This window comes from Schistocerca nitens, chromosome 4, assembly GCF_023898315.1.
Source record: "Schistocerca nitens isolate TAMUIC-IGC-003100 chromosome 4, iqSchNite1.1, whole genome shotgun sequence".
Classification (NCBI taxonomy): domain Eukaryota; kingdom Metazoa; phylum Arthropoda; class Insecta; order Orthoptera; family Acrididae; genus Schistocerca; species Schistocerca nitens.
In genome coordinates, this window is record NC_064617.1 from 160,963,350 (window position 1) to 160,980,822 (window position 17,473).

Genomic DNA, 17,473 nt, shown 5'->3' on the forward strand with positions numbered 1-17,473 from the left:
TTCCCTCAGCTTGAGTCTTATATATATACACTCCTGGAAATGGGAAAAAGAACACATTGACACCGGTGTGTCATACCCACCATACTTGCTCCGGACACTGCGAGAGGGCTGTACAAGCAATGATCACACGCACGGCACAGCGGACACACCAGGACCCGCGGTGTTGGCCGTCGAATGGCGCTAGCTGCGCAGCATTTGTGCACCGCCGCCGTCAGTGTCAGCCAGTTTGCCGTGGCATACGGAGCTCCATCGCAGTCTTTAACACTGGTAGCATGCCGCGACAGCGTGGACGTTATCCGTATGTGCAGTTGACGGACTTTGAGCGAGGGCGTATAGTGGGTATGCGGGAGGCCAGGTGGACGTACCGCCGAATTGCTCAACACGTGGGGCGTGAGGTCTCCACAGTACATCGATGTCGTCGCCAGTGGTCGGCGGAAGGTGCACGTGCCCGTCGACCTGGGACCGGACCGCAGCGACGCACGGATGCACGCCAAGACCGTAGGATCCTACGCAGTGCCGTAGGGGACCGCACCGCCACTTCCCAGCAAATTAGGGACACTGTTGCTCCTGGGGTATCGGCGAGGACCATTCGCAACCGTCTCCATGAAGCTGGGCTACGGTCCCGCACACCGTTATGCCGTCTTCCGCTCACGCCCCAACATCGTGCAGCCCGCCTCCAGTGGTGTCGCGACAGGCGTGAATGGAGGGACGAATGGAGACGTGTCGTCTTCAGCGATGAGAGTCGCTTCTGCCTTGGTGCCAATGATGGTCGTATGCGTGTTTGGCGCCGTGCAGGTGAGCGCCACAATCAGGACTGCATACGACCGAGGCCCACAGGGTCAACACCCGGCATCATGGTGTGGGGAGCGATCTCCTACACTGGCCGTACACCACTGGTGATCGTCGAGGGGACACTGAATAGTGCACGGTACTTCCAAACCGTCATCGAACCCATCGTTCTACCATTCCTAGACCGGCAAGGGAACTTGCTGTTCCAACAGGACAATGCACGTTCGCATGTATCCCGTGCCACCCAACGTGCTCTAGAAGGTGTAAGTCAACTACCCTGGCCAGCAAGATCTCCGGATCTGTCCCCCATTGAGCATGTTTGGGACTGGATGAAGCGTCGTCTCACGCGGTCTGCACGTCCAGCACGAACGCTGGTCCAACTGAGGCGCCAGGTGGAAATGGCATGGCAAGCCGTTCCACAGGACTACATCCAGCATCTCTACGATCGTCTCCATGGGAGAATAGCAGCCTGCATTGCTGCGAAAGGTGGATATACACTGTATTAGTGCCAACATTGTGCATGCTCTGTTGCCTGTGTCTATGTGCCTGTGGTTCTGTCAGTGTGATCATGTGATGTATCTGACCCCAGGAATGTGTCAATAAAGTTTCCCCTTCCTGGGACAATGAATTCACGGTGTTCTTATTTCAATTTCCAGGAATATATATATATATATATATATATATATATATATATATATATATATATGGAAGAAATGACATAAACGGTGGGATAATGGGTTATTCTCCCCTCTTCTCATTCAGAATTTAATAATTGCTTGTGCTTGAACTAATTGTTGATTTTCTTTTTGCAGCTGATATTAAATGATGATTTGACTTTGGTTGTCTGATTTTCATGAAAATACCAAGTCAATGTGATAATAAGAAAAAGTGGGCAGCGCTACTGAATGCCACGTTAAGGGGCTCTTGTTCGATACCCGGCTGGGACGGAGATTTTCTCCGCTCAGGGCCTGGGAGTTTTGTTGCCTCATCATCATCTCGCCTCCATCGACCCTCTAGTCGCCGAACTGGTGTCAACTACAATGACTTGTACCGGGCGACGGGTCCACCCGACTGGAGGCCCTAACTATCCACTCCAGTTTTCTTCAGTTATTTCCGAATTCCTTGGGGAAAACTCTGGTATCGTTCCTTCGGGAAAACAGGGCCAATTCCAGTCTCGTACCGCCCCAAAACGAGATTGTATTTGGTCTTTAGAGACCAAATGGTTGACGGGGCATTATAAAAAAGGTCAGAGAATGAAGGAGCACACCGAGTGAGTTGGCGCAGTGGTTAGACACTGGACTCGCATTCGGGAGGACGACGGTTCAATCCCGCGTCCGACCATCCTGATTTAGGTTTTCCGTGATTTCCCTAAATCACTCCAGCCGAATGCCGGGATGGTTCTTCTGAAAGGGCACGGCCGACTTCCTTCCCCATCCTTCCGTAATCCGACGAGACCCATGACCACGCTGTCTGGTCTCCTTCCCCAAAACCAACCAACCAACCTACCAATGAAGGAGCTTGTGGCTGTTCCTGCACAACATATGGCGAAGAAGAATCCAATATGTGACTAAACCACCTTTAGTGGTAAAATGTGCCTCATCCGTCCAAACGAATGGCGAAGAACCGGCGTTGTAGCATACCTGGGGTTTCATTTAGCGCACACTCAGAATGTAATGGGGATACCAGTTTAAAATACGCTATATAATCTTGACCAGAGATAAACAATTCCCGTTACACAGCTCGGGGTCTGGCTGCAGAATTTGAGGCACGTACTGCACAGGTGACTGTAGATCAACTTCATCAACAACTCCCATGGGAATGGATTGACTCCCTCTCGCTACTGCCCTACCAACTTCACCAGTTTCTTCAAAATTATTTACCATAATATTGATCATATTCTAATTTCTTGATCATGTTCCTTAGCCCATTTATGGATATGCGGCCTCTTTGTAGCTGTTTCTGTCGGCGATATTCCCGATTTTCAGCACTGCTGTAGCTGCCGTTTACCCAGCAATGAACGTTCTTTCTTCTCAATAGCCATCGGCCATTGCGTTTCGTATGAGAAACTTCATCTTTTTTTACCCCTTGCGTTAACTCTGATGTTGCATGTGAAATCAACAGACGTTTCCATCAAGAAACAGCCTACCGAAGTGAAAACACAGAACATAAGCTGACTGCCCAAAGCTCCTTATTTTCACCTGGTGGTGGAAAGTGGTATTATTATTTATCATACTCTGCAAGCGCAACGATTAAGGATTGTAACCAGGATAGTTCAGCATCCTTCTGATGTATACAGATCGCATTGAAGCACTTGGGCACCATCAGTGTAATTAAAACCATCTGGTACATGGAAGGACAAGTGAATGTAACGTACTTAAATGTTAAAGTAAGCATAGCAGACGCATTATGGGATGAAAATGTGACATACTGGTTGTCGATGTTTCATCACAGATTATGTCATATAAGGGGTGACATAATTCAGTGTATTATTGTGATGTACTTGTCATGATAAACGAATACATTATAGAAACTTCAAGGCAGAAAGAATATTTCATCTCCACAATGCATCTGCACAATTGCCTCACTATATAACATGATAACTTGTCTGAGATGGTTAACTTTCTAAGATTGTGCATGTGTAAAGATGTGACTGTCTGCAGTCAGGCAAACTTTGTGCCTGTCAGGCAATCGTGTGCAGACGTTACGAAATTATGTAAGTCTGCAGGCTTTCGTGGCCGTTGTCACTGAGGTAAATATCTTCTAGGTTATTAGGCAGCGTCATTTTTCTTCTAAAATGATCAACGTTTCGACCCCTCTGCTGGGATCATCCTCAGAATCATCTGGTGTCCACTACTGCTAGAACAATGTGTTGTAGCAGTAGTGGACACCAGAAGATCCTGAGGAAATTCCCAGTAGAGGAGTCGAAACGTTGACTATGTGTTCTAGCAGTAGTGGACATCAGAAGATCCTGAGGAAGATCCCAGCAGAGCGGTCGAAACGTTGATCATTTTAGAAGAAACATGACGCGGCCTAGTAACCCAGAAGATTTTAACTTCAGTTACGAAATTACTTTCAAAACTCAATGGCAGTGATGTCTTTCCCACCCATTAATATCGTAGTACGCTCTGTGATTGACTGTTTCATTTATCCAGCGTCTTTAAAAAAATTAATACAGAAAGGAGGAGGCTGTTTAGAAACAGGGAGGTGAGTGATACTGTGGATGAGGAGGAGCGCGATGGGTATGGGAAAGTAGGGGAGATTGATAAAAGAGGTGGCAGAGGCAAAAGGGAAGAAATTCACCTGCTGAAGAGAACGAGCAGTTGAAGTTGGCGTTAGAGGGAAATAAAACACTAAACTACGTCCGAAAATGCCATGAAGGCTCAACGGTACCGACCAAACGCCGTGTCTACCGCCGCCAACAGGCGTCATTGGAGGCGGACACGAATGGGCATGTCGTTAGCAAATCGCACCGCCAGCCGTTGACAGTTTAAAAGACTGCAGACGTTACGTCTCATTTAGGTATCTACACAATTTGCCTCACAGCGGCAAGGTCAAAGCATAGCTTAATTCTTGCAAAATTTATACATTTTCTTGCTCTTTAAACGGCACAATAAAAATGACCTGAGACATTAAAATACCGAAAGAATCTTCGACTTATAGTCTTTTCTTACCTTCTTTAACTTCCGATTTCTGTTCATATTTGCCCTCTTGGACATTATTTACTGTCATGTGCTTCACCATTTACCTACTGAGTGATGTTATATATTGCAGTATTATACTTGGATTTAACATTTGAGTTTATGGCATGATTATTATAAATATTTATGACCTGTCATGCTTCTGACTAATGATGCCATTTTATAGCTGTGGTGGGTCCATTTCGTACTGAAACTGGTTGTTTAATGAAGTGACAGTACCACTGTGTACCGACAACGATTTTTGAAAGTTTATCCAATGATATTTTTCTGCCCTGAACTGACGACGTTTGTTCATATTTGTGACCCCATCTCTGGAAGTTGTTGCTTGATCATTGAAGAGCACTGACTAGAAATGCCATAACGATGCGTCTTTTGCTACAAACAATGATAGAGGCCCACTCGTGGAGCAAAATTCGCTGCCGACAACCCTGCTCACGTTTCAGACGGTAGGGATAGTTTCGGTTTTCATACACGATACACGACACCTTCGCTCTTGCTCACTCAATGCTGGCGGGCCACATGCCTGCATCTTGTATAGGGGTTAGTCCGTAAGTCGTGTATGATCCGTTATTCCAGATGTGGTTTATCAACGTACTTCGACTACCCACGTTATTCGCCACTCTGAAAGGACTCATTGTAAGAGAAACGCAGAAACAACTGTGTAAAGCTGTTGCGATTAGGCGGGTGCTCTCATTGTAAATAGCTTCATATGCTAGTACAACCACTTGTCGTTTCCAAGTGCTTAACCCTAAACCAAATATATCATTGATTGATCCGGAGGTGAATAATGGATCCAGTCTGGTTCTACTAGCTGAAAAACAGCCCGCAACACAGAGGAAAATGTACTTTGTAGTTAAACCTTAACACAGTACTACAATAATACCACCTATCTGGTTCCGTGATGTACTAGTTATAATTACTTACTACATACTCACCGTTTACTTCCGTACATACGTTGGTAAAATCGTTTATGTTCCTGTTCCAGTAAGGAATCACGTACTGAAATTTGTCCTCTTTCCTATTTATCCTGCATCCTTAGCGTACCCTACGTGTAATGTAACATTAGTTAGTTAGCGGTAAAAACTTCCAAAGCAATATGGATCCTTGACAATATTTGTGGCTCGTTAGGAGTTATACCTGCATGATCTGTGCTGCTATTGCAGCTACACTTGCGGTAAAAGAATAGGACACTCTTGTAGAGGTTTCCAATTCGGTCAAGATTCATTGGTGCAGCAGTGCATATGGATTACATGAAATAATTACATTAAGTGATTCTCAAGTACCAGGTATCGTTCCGTTCTGAAACACCAATGTTAATATGTGGTGTAGTTTCTACGGGCGGCAATACAGGCGCTGATTCCGGCATATAGTCGATCGTGCATAAGGTGAAAACTGTCCTGGGATACATTTTGCCACCCCTGCTAAACCCGTTCACGTAGTTCTGTAAGAGAAGCTAGTTAACCAGTCCCATCGTATCCCGCACGATTGGAGACAAGTATGGAGATTGTGCCGGCAAGGGAAGTTGCTACATATCTTGCAGAGGAGTTTCACGGACAGTGTGTGGGCGTTATCCAGCTCAGACAAATCACCTTCGTGTTGCAAGAACGGCAAAACAAAGAATCTAACAAAATTCCGAGGCCAAGTTACCGCCTCTTCAGAAACACCAGAGTTGAAGGATAGCAGTAGCTTATCTCACTGCAGATCATAAGGCCAGTGTGTCTTGGACGAATGCAAGCTCTCACCAGGCTTGCGTAGCACGCGCGTGCAGGCAAAATCTCTTTTCACTACTGAAGACCACGGCACGGCATGGGATTTTCCAGATATTCCTCTTACGGCAACAGTGGAGCAATGCACATCGATGCTATGGCATGTGAGAGAAAAGGTCTAGCGGTGTGCGTGACCCTCAGCATTTCGTTTTGACACGTATAAGCTTCAAGCTCATACGGTACGGTAGCTGTCGATCTGTCACTGCTCTCTTACAATACGACGATCCTGGCTTGCGTCTGTGCTGCATGGATGTCCATAACCTCATCTACGTGTTTGAGAATGTTCACGTGACCACGGACACCCACATCGCTGCACAACTGGTGCAGCACGTCCACTTTGTGTAGCAGTTCTCCGAAAGGACCGTCCCGCCTCTCGGAAGGCCACAGTTCGACCCCTTGGAGACTTGCTCAGTTGGCTGTAGGAAGCACGAGTGCGTCTCCATGGCATGGTTTCCTGCTTGCTTCATACGTTTTCGCCACACTGAGCCTTCTGGCTGTCAGCATTCCCTATTGAGGGTTAGACACAGATGCTACTACACTGTCCGTCCGAAGACGACCTTGAAACCATTATCAGTATGACTACTATCTACATTCGTGTTCAATTTCCTAAGAACGGTGGTTCACGGCCTTTCTTTTTCAGAGAAAAAGCAGGGATATCTCCGTCTTCCGCAAAATGACGAAAGGAAAATCGAATCCTAACATTTATCTAAAGATCAAGTAAGAAGCAGCTCTACAGATAACGCCTCATTTAACATGAGTTCTTTACTGGAGTGTATTATGGAGACATGGGAAGAAACAGCAAGAGCGGATGTTACTCGAAAATAGATGATAAATACGCATCGGATCATTTTATCTGTAGTTCGTTACATGGATCCGTTTGGCGGGATGCAAGTGTAAGGATATCATCAGGGGTGTCATCTGGATGAATGTGGATTCTGAAGAGTGAACTATATCCATGATACAGTTAAAACAGTTGTACACAATGTGGATGATATCGCCGGCCGGAGTGGCCGAGCGGTTAAGGGCGCTACAGTCTGGAACCGCACGACCGCTACGGTCGCAGGTTCGAATCCTGCCCCGGGCATGGATGTGTGTGATGTCCTTAGGTTAGTTAGGTTTAAGTAGTTCTAAGGTCTAGGGGACTTATGACCACAGCAGTTGAGTCCCATAGTGCTCAGAGCCATTTGAACAATTTTTTTGGATTATATCGCTAGAATATAAACAGTGGACATGGCTGGCAGATTTGGTGATCTCTGGTGGCCAGCGATGCCCACTGAGCTAGGTGATCTCCAAACACGACTATCGTTTTATAGTAGGCTTTTGGGCTACTGCAGGGGACTAACTCTTCCAAAATGGTTCAAATGGCTCTGAGCACTATGGGACATAACATCTGAGGTCATCAGTCCCTAGACTTAGAATTACTTAAAACTAACTAACCTAAGCACATCACACACATCCAAGCCCGAGGCAGGATTCTAACCTGCGCCCGTAGCGGTCGTGCGGTTCCAGACTGTAGCGCCCTTAACCGCTCGGCCACTCCGACCGGCTATATCATCCACATTGTGTACAACTGTTTTAACTGTATCATGGATATAGTTCACTCTTCAGAATCCACATTCATCCAGATGACACCCCTGATGATATCCTTACACTTGCATCCCGCCAAACGGATCCATGTAACGAACTACAGATAAAATGATCCGATGCGTATTTATCATCTATTTTCGAGTAACATCCGCTCTTGCTGTTTCTTCCTATGTCTCCATAATACACTCCAGTAAAGAACTCATGTTGCAGCAGCGCGGTTCCGGACTGAAGCGACTAGATCCGCTCGGTCACAACAGCCGTCTACTATCTCCTCAATTAGCAGGTGCACCGCTAAAAATAATGAGACATGTAACTAAGGGACTAAAGGCTGCCGACAAATTTCTGTCTGTAAGCTTAATGTTTTTGGTATTAGATATTGAAACCCTGTTGGAAATGCTAGGTGAGGAGTTAGGTCCATGCTGTGACGCTGTACACTCGGATGCCATACTGGTAGCTAATTTAAAATAAGCTGTTTGCCTCAAGAATTTGAATACTTTTTGCCAAGTACTGAAGTGTACTTTTGCACAAGGTTCGTTTTCAGTGTCTATCTACATTTAATTAGCAAAGAGAAATTTGTTTTAAGTAATTATTTCTACACTACAGGCCATTAAAATTGCTAAACCAAGAAGAAATGCAGATCATAAACGGGTATTCATTGGACAAATATATTATACTAGAACTGACATCTGATTACATTTTAATGCAGTTTGGGTGCATAGATCCTGAGAAATCAGTACCCAGAATAACCACCTCTGTCCGTAATAACGGCCTTGCTACGCCTGGGCATTGAGTCAAGCATTGCTTGGATGGCGTGTATAGGTACAGCTGCCCATGCAGCTTCAACACGATATCACAGTTTATCTAGAGTAGTGACTGGCGTATTGTGACGAGCCAGTTGCTCGGCCACCATTGACCAGACGTTTTCAGTTGGTGAGAGATCTGGAGAATGTGCTGACCAGGGCAGCCGTCGAACATTTTCTGTATCCATAAATGCCCGTACAGGACCTGGAACATGCCGTCGTGCATTGTCCTGCAGAAATGTAGGGTTTCGCAGAGATCTAATGAAGGGTAGAGCCACGGGTCGTAACACATCGGAAATGTAAAGTCCACTGTTTAAAGCGCCATTCAATGTGAACAAGAGGCGACTGAGACATGTAACCAATGGCCCCCCATAACATCACGCCGGGTGATACGCCAGTATGGCGATGACGAATACACGCTTCCAATGTGCGTTCACGGCGATATCGCCTATACACTGATGCGACCATCACGATTCTGTAAACAGAACGTTGATTAATCCGAAAAAAAAATGACGTTTTGACATTCATGCACCCAGGTTCCTCGTTGAGTGCACCATCGCAGGCGCTCCTGTCTGTAATGCAGCGTCAAGGGTAACCGCAGCCATGGTCTCCCAGTTGATAGTCCATGCTGCTGCAAACGTCATCGAACTGTTCGTGCAGATGTTTGCTCTCTTGCAAACGTCTCCATCTGCTGACTCAGGAATCGAGACGTGGCTACACGATCCGTTACAGCTATGCGGATAAGATGCCTGTCATCTTGGCTGCTAGTGATACGAGCCCATTGGGATCCAGCACGGCGGTTCGTATTACCCTCCTGAACCCACCGATTCCATTTTATGCTAATAGTCACTGGATCTCGACCAACGCGAGCAGGAATGTTACGATAGGATAAACCGCAATCGCCATAGGCTCCGATCCGACCTTTATCAAAGTCGAAAACGTGATGGTACGCATTTCTCCTCCATACACGAGGCATCACAACAACGTTTCACCAGGCAACGCCGGCCAACTGTTGTTTGTGTGTGAGAAATCGGTTGGAAACTTTCCTCATGTCAGCACGTTGTAGGTGTCGCCCTGGCGCCAACCTTGTGTGAATGCTCTGAATGGCTGATCATTTGCATATCAGCGCATCTTCTTCCTGTCGGTTAAATTACGCAATTGTAGCACGTCATCTTCGTGGTGTAGCAATTTTAATGGCCAGTAGTGTATATACAGAATTGTACTGTAGAGATACTACAGATTTTTCAGCTTTTAATGTTGTTAATAATGCAGCTACGTTCTACATAAATCATATGATTTTCATAACTTGTATCTTTGAGGGTATTCAAAGTTGTTTTATCTCAATATGTGGTAAAAAGTTGCATCTATTTACTGCATTGCAGCACTTACATAAAGTTCAGCCAGTACTATTGTCGACTTCGCTACCCATTTAGTGAAACGCTTCAATAATTGTAAGAGTTTCCTATAATACTGCATAGCTTCTCCAACTCACATAAGAGCTGAGACACCAACACACTTCATTGTGTCATTATACCTATCCACTACTTCACGGAAGCTAGAACATGGCGTTTAAATTGTAAAGGTGGGCCTACTGCACAAAGATTCCTTCAGGAACAAAAAGTATTCTCGTTTCGTGTACACAGAAAATCCTACAGAGAACAAAGCAAAGCAATTTTACAAAGCACTGTTGTATTTCATGTGCTGCTTTGCCACGACATAATTTGATGTGTTTTTTAAAGCTTTCCCGGCCTGCTGATTGTTCCATAAAAACACGGGAGTACTGCCGGATGTCAGTAACGTCTTGCCACTGTAGTAGTACTACTACAGTGGTACTCACCTGAAGATGGCCAGAAGAATCTGCGCCGAAATATCGTGGCAGGACGTTACTGACACCCGGCAGTTCTCCCACGTTTTTATGGAACGACATAATTTGATCTCCACGTGAATGTATGGAAACTATGTCTTCTTAGTTTTCAGTACCATATAAAATAAAAATTTTCTAAAAAAATTTAAAAGTTCCTTTCAATAAATAGTTTACTGAGTTAAATTACTAATGAAGATTAATTCTTTTCCTCAAGCATTGTAGTCTGTCTATAAAGAAAAATTGTTTTATCAAAGAAAGCTGTGTTATTATAAAAAGAATATGAAACAAGTATTCTGAAAACCTCTTGCTCACGTGTATTTTGTTTGCTACTGAATCAGAATTTGAAGTTACCATCATAGCTGGCTACTAACAGCCTTGAAACCTGGTAGTCTCAGATTTTCTTCATATTTATTTCAGTGCCCTAAGGAAGTACGACACATTACTCAAGCTCGAAATAATTGACTTTGAAGGTTAACATATTTTTAATGATAAGAAATGTCAGTCGCTTCTTTTTCTTATTTCATCAGTTACGAAGCAATATTAGTATCACCAAGCAAACATGAACAACACTTTCTCGTATGTACTCGTACTTATTTATCACTCACAAGGGGTGGTCACAGCGGCTGGTGGGGAGGGGGCTGTGATCTGACCATTTACTGGTACTGCCGGGCCTCTCAAAGTAATATCGAGAAGTAAGAGCTTAATTTTGTGTTATGTAAATGAATGTTTTTAGGTAATGAGATTAATCAGTCTGCAATGATTGTGTCTCGAGTAGTTCAAGTTCTTTTCCTGTTATGGGTTTAAAAATTCTGAAGTCTTGTGAAACGAAATAGTACACTAGCTTTGCTAACTGTAAAATATCATTATATCTGTGTGATGCAGACCTGGTAAACTTGAAAAGTTGTTTATATCATACACGATGTTAATATATAGCCTTACAAGAGTTTGATTTCGGTAGAAATGGAAATATTCCGCATCACCTCAAATGTGAGAAGTTACGTATGAACGCTATACGTGGAGCTATAGTGGTTTTGTGTGTAGGGAGTATGTGTCTATCGAGTGAAGTAAGTTCGTTGTCGCGATGCTAGTAACATTTTGTCATTAGGTTCATGAGCACACATTTATTCGTTATACATCCTTAGGGCATCGCTATACTTTGCAGTCCCACCTGAGCACTTGAAGATATGGTTTCCACTGATATTCTATGCACCCGAGTACAATAAATTTAGCTTCCTTCAGAGCTGTTCTCTGAAGCGGAAACTGTGGTCATATTTCACAATTGTAGCGCTATATTTCTTCAATTCCTTCGACAGGGCAGGTTTATGCTATATGGATTACCGCCAGAAGTGCTATAAATCATTTTTCTTTCGCTACTCTGCTCACCAGGTATGTGTCTGTATTCACATTTCCATATCAGCCCTCCTTGCTCATACATACACCAAAAGTTACACTCCATTCTGGACACACTCATACTTGCCGGTGAGAATCTGTATCAAGGATTAGTTGTTTCTGAAGACTTATTTCATGTGAATTTTATGTACAAAATCCTCGTTAACAAGGACAAGCATTTGTGACGAAAAAGTAACTGCAGATTTTATATACAGTTGCCTTTATGATCTATTCAGTAGCAGGGCCCTTCAAATTACACAGCTCTACAAAATAATTTTTTTTTGTTGCCAGGGAAGTTTGAACGAAAATGGGATATTGTTATGATACTCATTCCGAGTATATTTGTACTTTTTCCAAATTGGCTCTGGTTTTTGAGATATAGGTTATTTGTGGAAATGAGAGTTTCATGTGGATAATATCGACTGCAGGGTCCATATATGGTGTAATGTATTTGCTACCTGTTTTTTAATTAGTGATATTGTACTATCTTTATTAAACAATTGTGCTCAGGGAGTGCATCTGAGTGGTTGAGGATTACATCATGCAAACATCACACTATCAGCATGTGTTCAGTCCTTTTGTGCGGTGCGTGTGTTGAAGATATTGAGGGTTGTGCAGATTTGAATTCGGCGGTACTCGACATTCATTTGTTGGCCGTGGTAATCCCCACAACAGCCGATAGGTAGCGTTCAGTGTAAACAAGAAAAATGTCGATGGTCGAAAGTCACACACATGTGCAGTGCAGCTTCAAGGAGATAGAACCTTTTCATCGTGACGTAGCAAATAAGAGGTGAGTATTCATTTCACACAAAACAATTAATGATGTTTGTTGGATGTGATTGACATGCAAATACAAGAAAGTTCTGCATAACATGTAGTATTTGTGCAATTTTGTTTTAGGAAAACATGAGTTCTTCACGCCGTCTTTGCGTGAACCATCCAGATGAGTTCTGCCACATTTGTGGTGAATACGTTCTTCAAAAGAACAGGAAGAATATCACTCCTTTTGTGAAGGAAGCGTATCTGGCATATTTCGGAATTAAACTTGGAGATCAATACAAGGCGTGGGCACCCCATAAAGTTTGTAAATGCTGTGTGGAGTGCTTACGGCAGTGGACAAAACGAAAAAGGAAAAGCTTAAACTTCGGAGTGCCTATGGTATGGCGAGAGCAGAAGAACCATACAGATGATTGCTATTTTTGCATTGTTAATGTGAAAGGTTTTAATAGGTTCAAAAAACGAAAGTGGGAATATCCCGATTTGGAGTCAGCAAGAAGAGCGGTGGTGCACAGTAACGATGTTCCTGTACCAACCTTCACAACATTACCCACGCTAACATCATCAGATGACGATGTGCACGGCGAGGAATGTACAAGTAGTGGTTCGGAATACGAAGGACGTGAGACACAACCCCAGCAGTTCGACCAGAAGGAGCTCAGTGACTTGATACGAGAACTCAATCTTTCAAAGCAAGCATCAGAACTCTTAGCATCCAGGCTTAAGGAAAAGAACTGTCTTCATCCAAGTGTTAAAATAACAGCTTACCGGACGAGAGAAGAAAACCTTCTTCCATACTTCAACCAAGAAGAGGTTATAGTGTATTGCAGCAATATACCTGGACTTTTACTTGAATTGGGGCTGCCGGAATATAGACCAGAGGACTGGCGTCTCTTCATAGACTTCCACTAGAAGTTTAAAATGTGTTCTCCTACACAATGGCAATCGTTACGCATCTATTCCAATTGCCCACTCAACAAAACTTTGTGAAGCATATGCTAACATCAAGATGGTTCTGCAGAAAATTCAGTATATGCAGCACCAGTGGTTGATTTGTGTTGATTTGAAAATGGTGAACTTCTTGCTTGGACAACAAAGTGGATACACAAAGCACCCATGTTTTATCTGCATGTGGGATAGTAGGGCAAAGCACGAACATTGGAAGCAGAAAACATGGCCTCCAAGGGAACATATGGCTGTTGGTGAAGCAAACATCATTAATGAACCTCTGGTTAGCAGGGACAAGATTGTTCTTCCACCATTACATATTAAGTTAGGACTAATGAAGCAATTCACCAAAGCTTTAGACAGAAATGGTAATTGCTTCACACACATCGGCAATACGTTCCCTGGACTCAGTAGTGAAAAACTTAAGGCAGGAATATTTGATGGTCCTCAAATTCGCAGGCTCATCAACGATACCAATTTTACAAGTGTCATGACTGTCACTGAAGCATCGGCCTGGAACAGTTTTGTCGCTGTTGTAAAATGTTTTTTGGGCAATCATAAAGCTCCCAATTACGAGGAACTGGTCAAAAACATGCTCACTAACTTTCAAAACTTAGGAGCTAACATGAGCATAAAATTGCACTTCCTTCACAGCCACTTGGATCGATTTCCTCGTAATCTAGGTGATTTCAGTGAGGAACAAGGAGAGCGGTTCCATCAAGATATGAAAGGAATAGAGGAAAGATATAAAGGAAGATGGGACAGGCATATGATGGCAGATTATTGCTGGAATCTGCAACGTGACTGTTCTGAAGAGACCTATAAAAGGAAAGCGTGCAGGAAGCGGTTCATCATGGACGGAAAATGATATACTTATAGAGAAACTTTTCATTTATGTTTTATACGTGGACAAATGCCTATCAGGTTTTCATAGAAGCTATTTATAAAGATTATTTTCTTTTTTCATTGTAGTTTGTAGCGCTCGAGTTCATTATTAGCAATTTTTTCTAATTTTTTGAATAAATCATGCATTATCTCAAAAACTAGAGCCAAACTGCATAAATGGTTGCTATATTCGTCCTCAGCACCACTAACCCATCCTAAAGCCACTCAAATATCCTTGGCAAGAAAATTAGTGTTGACCAGTGTTATCGCTGACATTTATTTACAAAACTAAAAGGTAACAGAGAACAAACGTTTTATTATCTTTACTGTCGTATCTCATGCACGTGAAAATGATTTGTTCATTAACGCATGTGTTAGTAATTTCTGTGTATGGAGCGTCGCATGCTGCAGCTGTAGACAACGCCAAAACGGGACTGTTTCGTGACTTCAATGAAACACTGTTACTTTATATTTTGCGCAAAGATCCAAACTGGACGGCCCAGTTTTTTCATACAATTTCTACACATTTATTTACCAGCGACAGTGGTGGTTCATGATGTTTTTTACTAAAGAAATATTATGAAATGGAAAAGTTATTTTTATGGGTAGCTGTCGCAAAGTCATATTATAACTATAACTATATTCAGGTATATCTCATGTGTTTAAATCCTTGGAAACCCAGTGCAATAAAGAGTTAATACTGCCGGCCTGATCTACGCGGCTCTACTTCCACATATTTCACACACATAATAAGTAGATTCGATTATGGAGGACTGTCATGACGGTCAATCCACCGAATGAATACACAGTTCAAGCAAAATTAATGATATTGATGTATGAGGATATGCTTTATTCCTCCTGCTTCGTACAGGTTTCATAATAATTGTGCTCATTTTTTGGTTACAGTTTGAAGCTAGTTATCTGTCATCGCCGCGAAGGGTAGCCATGCGGTCTCAGGCGCCTTGTCACGTTTCGTGCGGCTCTCCCCGACGGAGGTTCAAGTCCGCCTTCGGGAATGGGTGTGTGTGTTGTCCTTAGTGTAAGCTACTTTAAGTTAGATTAGGTAGTGTGTAAGCTTAGGAACCGATGATGACAGCAGTTTTGCCCATAAGATCTTATCACAAATTTGCTAATTTTTATCTGTCATCATGAAATGTAGAGAGACAATCTACGTAAATAAAAATGTAAATGTTCCTTTGTTGAAAATCTCAGATCTGCCAAATTTATTTAACAGCTAGTCTGAAATTTTAACACACTGTTGGATTCGAACATAGATTTTATTTTATTTATCTATTTTTAAATGTATGTCATATATAAGTAACGATGAGATGTGTAAAGGGAAAACCTTCTTACAACAAACCTCAGAAAGTACTTGAACGATTTATTTCAAATTCTTAGACTTAAGTATAATAAGCGTTTGGACACATCCACACACTCACCCACCCACCCACCCACACACACACACACACACACACACACACACACACACACACACACACATATATATATATATATATATATATATATATATATATATGTGTGTGTGTGTGTGTGTGTGTGTGTGTGTGTGTATGTACATATGTATGTATATGTATGCAACGTTTTGCTATATATATATATATATATATATATATATATATATATATATATATATATATATATATTAGCAAAACGTTGGTAGCTGAGCCGTGCGTGGCCTGTGTTCTTGTCATGCCTTACTTAACACCCTGTTTTTACCGTACTACTGCCTCGTTATGTTAATTTTCAGTTACTGGTCTCACTGAGTTACTGCCTTGCCTACCCGTGAGCGGCAGAAGCAGCGCTTATCGTTATAGGCCCTCTCGTATTATCTTTCCTGGACTGCTGTTACTTCCTGGTCGTCGTGTGTCGTCCAACGAGTTGCAACGCGCCAGCACTGTAGTTCGGATAGGACAATGAAGTCAGTTGGAACGCGCCAGCAGTGGAGTTCGGACCTGGAAGTCGGACAGTTGGGATGCGGCAGAGGTTCTGTCTGGCTGGAGCCGCAGTGAGGTTCGGAAAGCCATTACTCGTCCGACCGTCGCCGGCACACATGGCTGGGGACGGTCTTGGTTGATCGTCGATGGGTCGTCTTACCGAACGACGTGTATTTGCGTGGTTCGTCTTTGTGATGGCACAATCACAGCTTTTAGCATTGGTAGCGTCCTTCGTCCAAGTGTTTATGAAATTGTTTGCACCCTGTGATGTCGACTGCCCAGTTCTTTTAGTGCTGTCTCCGTGCTGATATGTAGCAGTTGGTCGGTTGGCGCAGTCGCGTCGTAACACCAGTGGGGCATGCCGCTCCAGGGAGCCACGGATAGCCTTCACTCGCCGATGATTGCCGGCACACACGTTTGAGTGGCATCGAGATTGCTTGGCTGTTTGGTCGGTCGTTTGATTAGACGCCGTGTATCTGGGTCGTGCACCGCTGATGGGTTGTCTGTGATCCGTTCTGGTTGTTGTTCCACAGCTGTTACCATCATTTGAGCTTTGGTGCAAGTGTGCAGCGGAACTGATCTTGAACATCGGTCCGTTGACTGTGTGTCGGTTGAGTTGCCGTGTGATTGAGAATGGTTGGGCCGACTGCCCGCCTCACCTAAGCGACCGTTAGTGTTTGAATTACAGGCCGATCCTCGAACATCAGAGCGCCCTTGGGTGTACCGCCCTATTTTCTTTAAATTTGTTCTTGTTGTTTGTCCTTGTATGGCGTCTAGCCGATTTTTTTAAAATTATTGTTTTGATCTTAAGGCCTTCAGCCTAGTTTAAAGTACTGTTTCACGTAGTGCCTTTAGTATTTTAAAAATTTTAATGTTGTTGAATTTTAAGTCTTGGGCCTTCAGCCGATTTTGAGTTTGAATTCTTTGCTCTTAAGGCCTTAAGCCTAAAGAACTGTTTCAGGTAAGGCCTTTGGTATTAAAAAAAAATAATGTCATGGAGTTTTAAGTGTTAGGC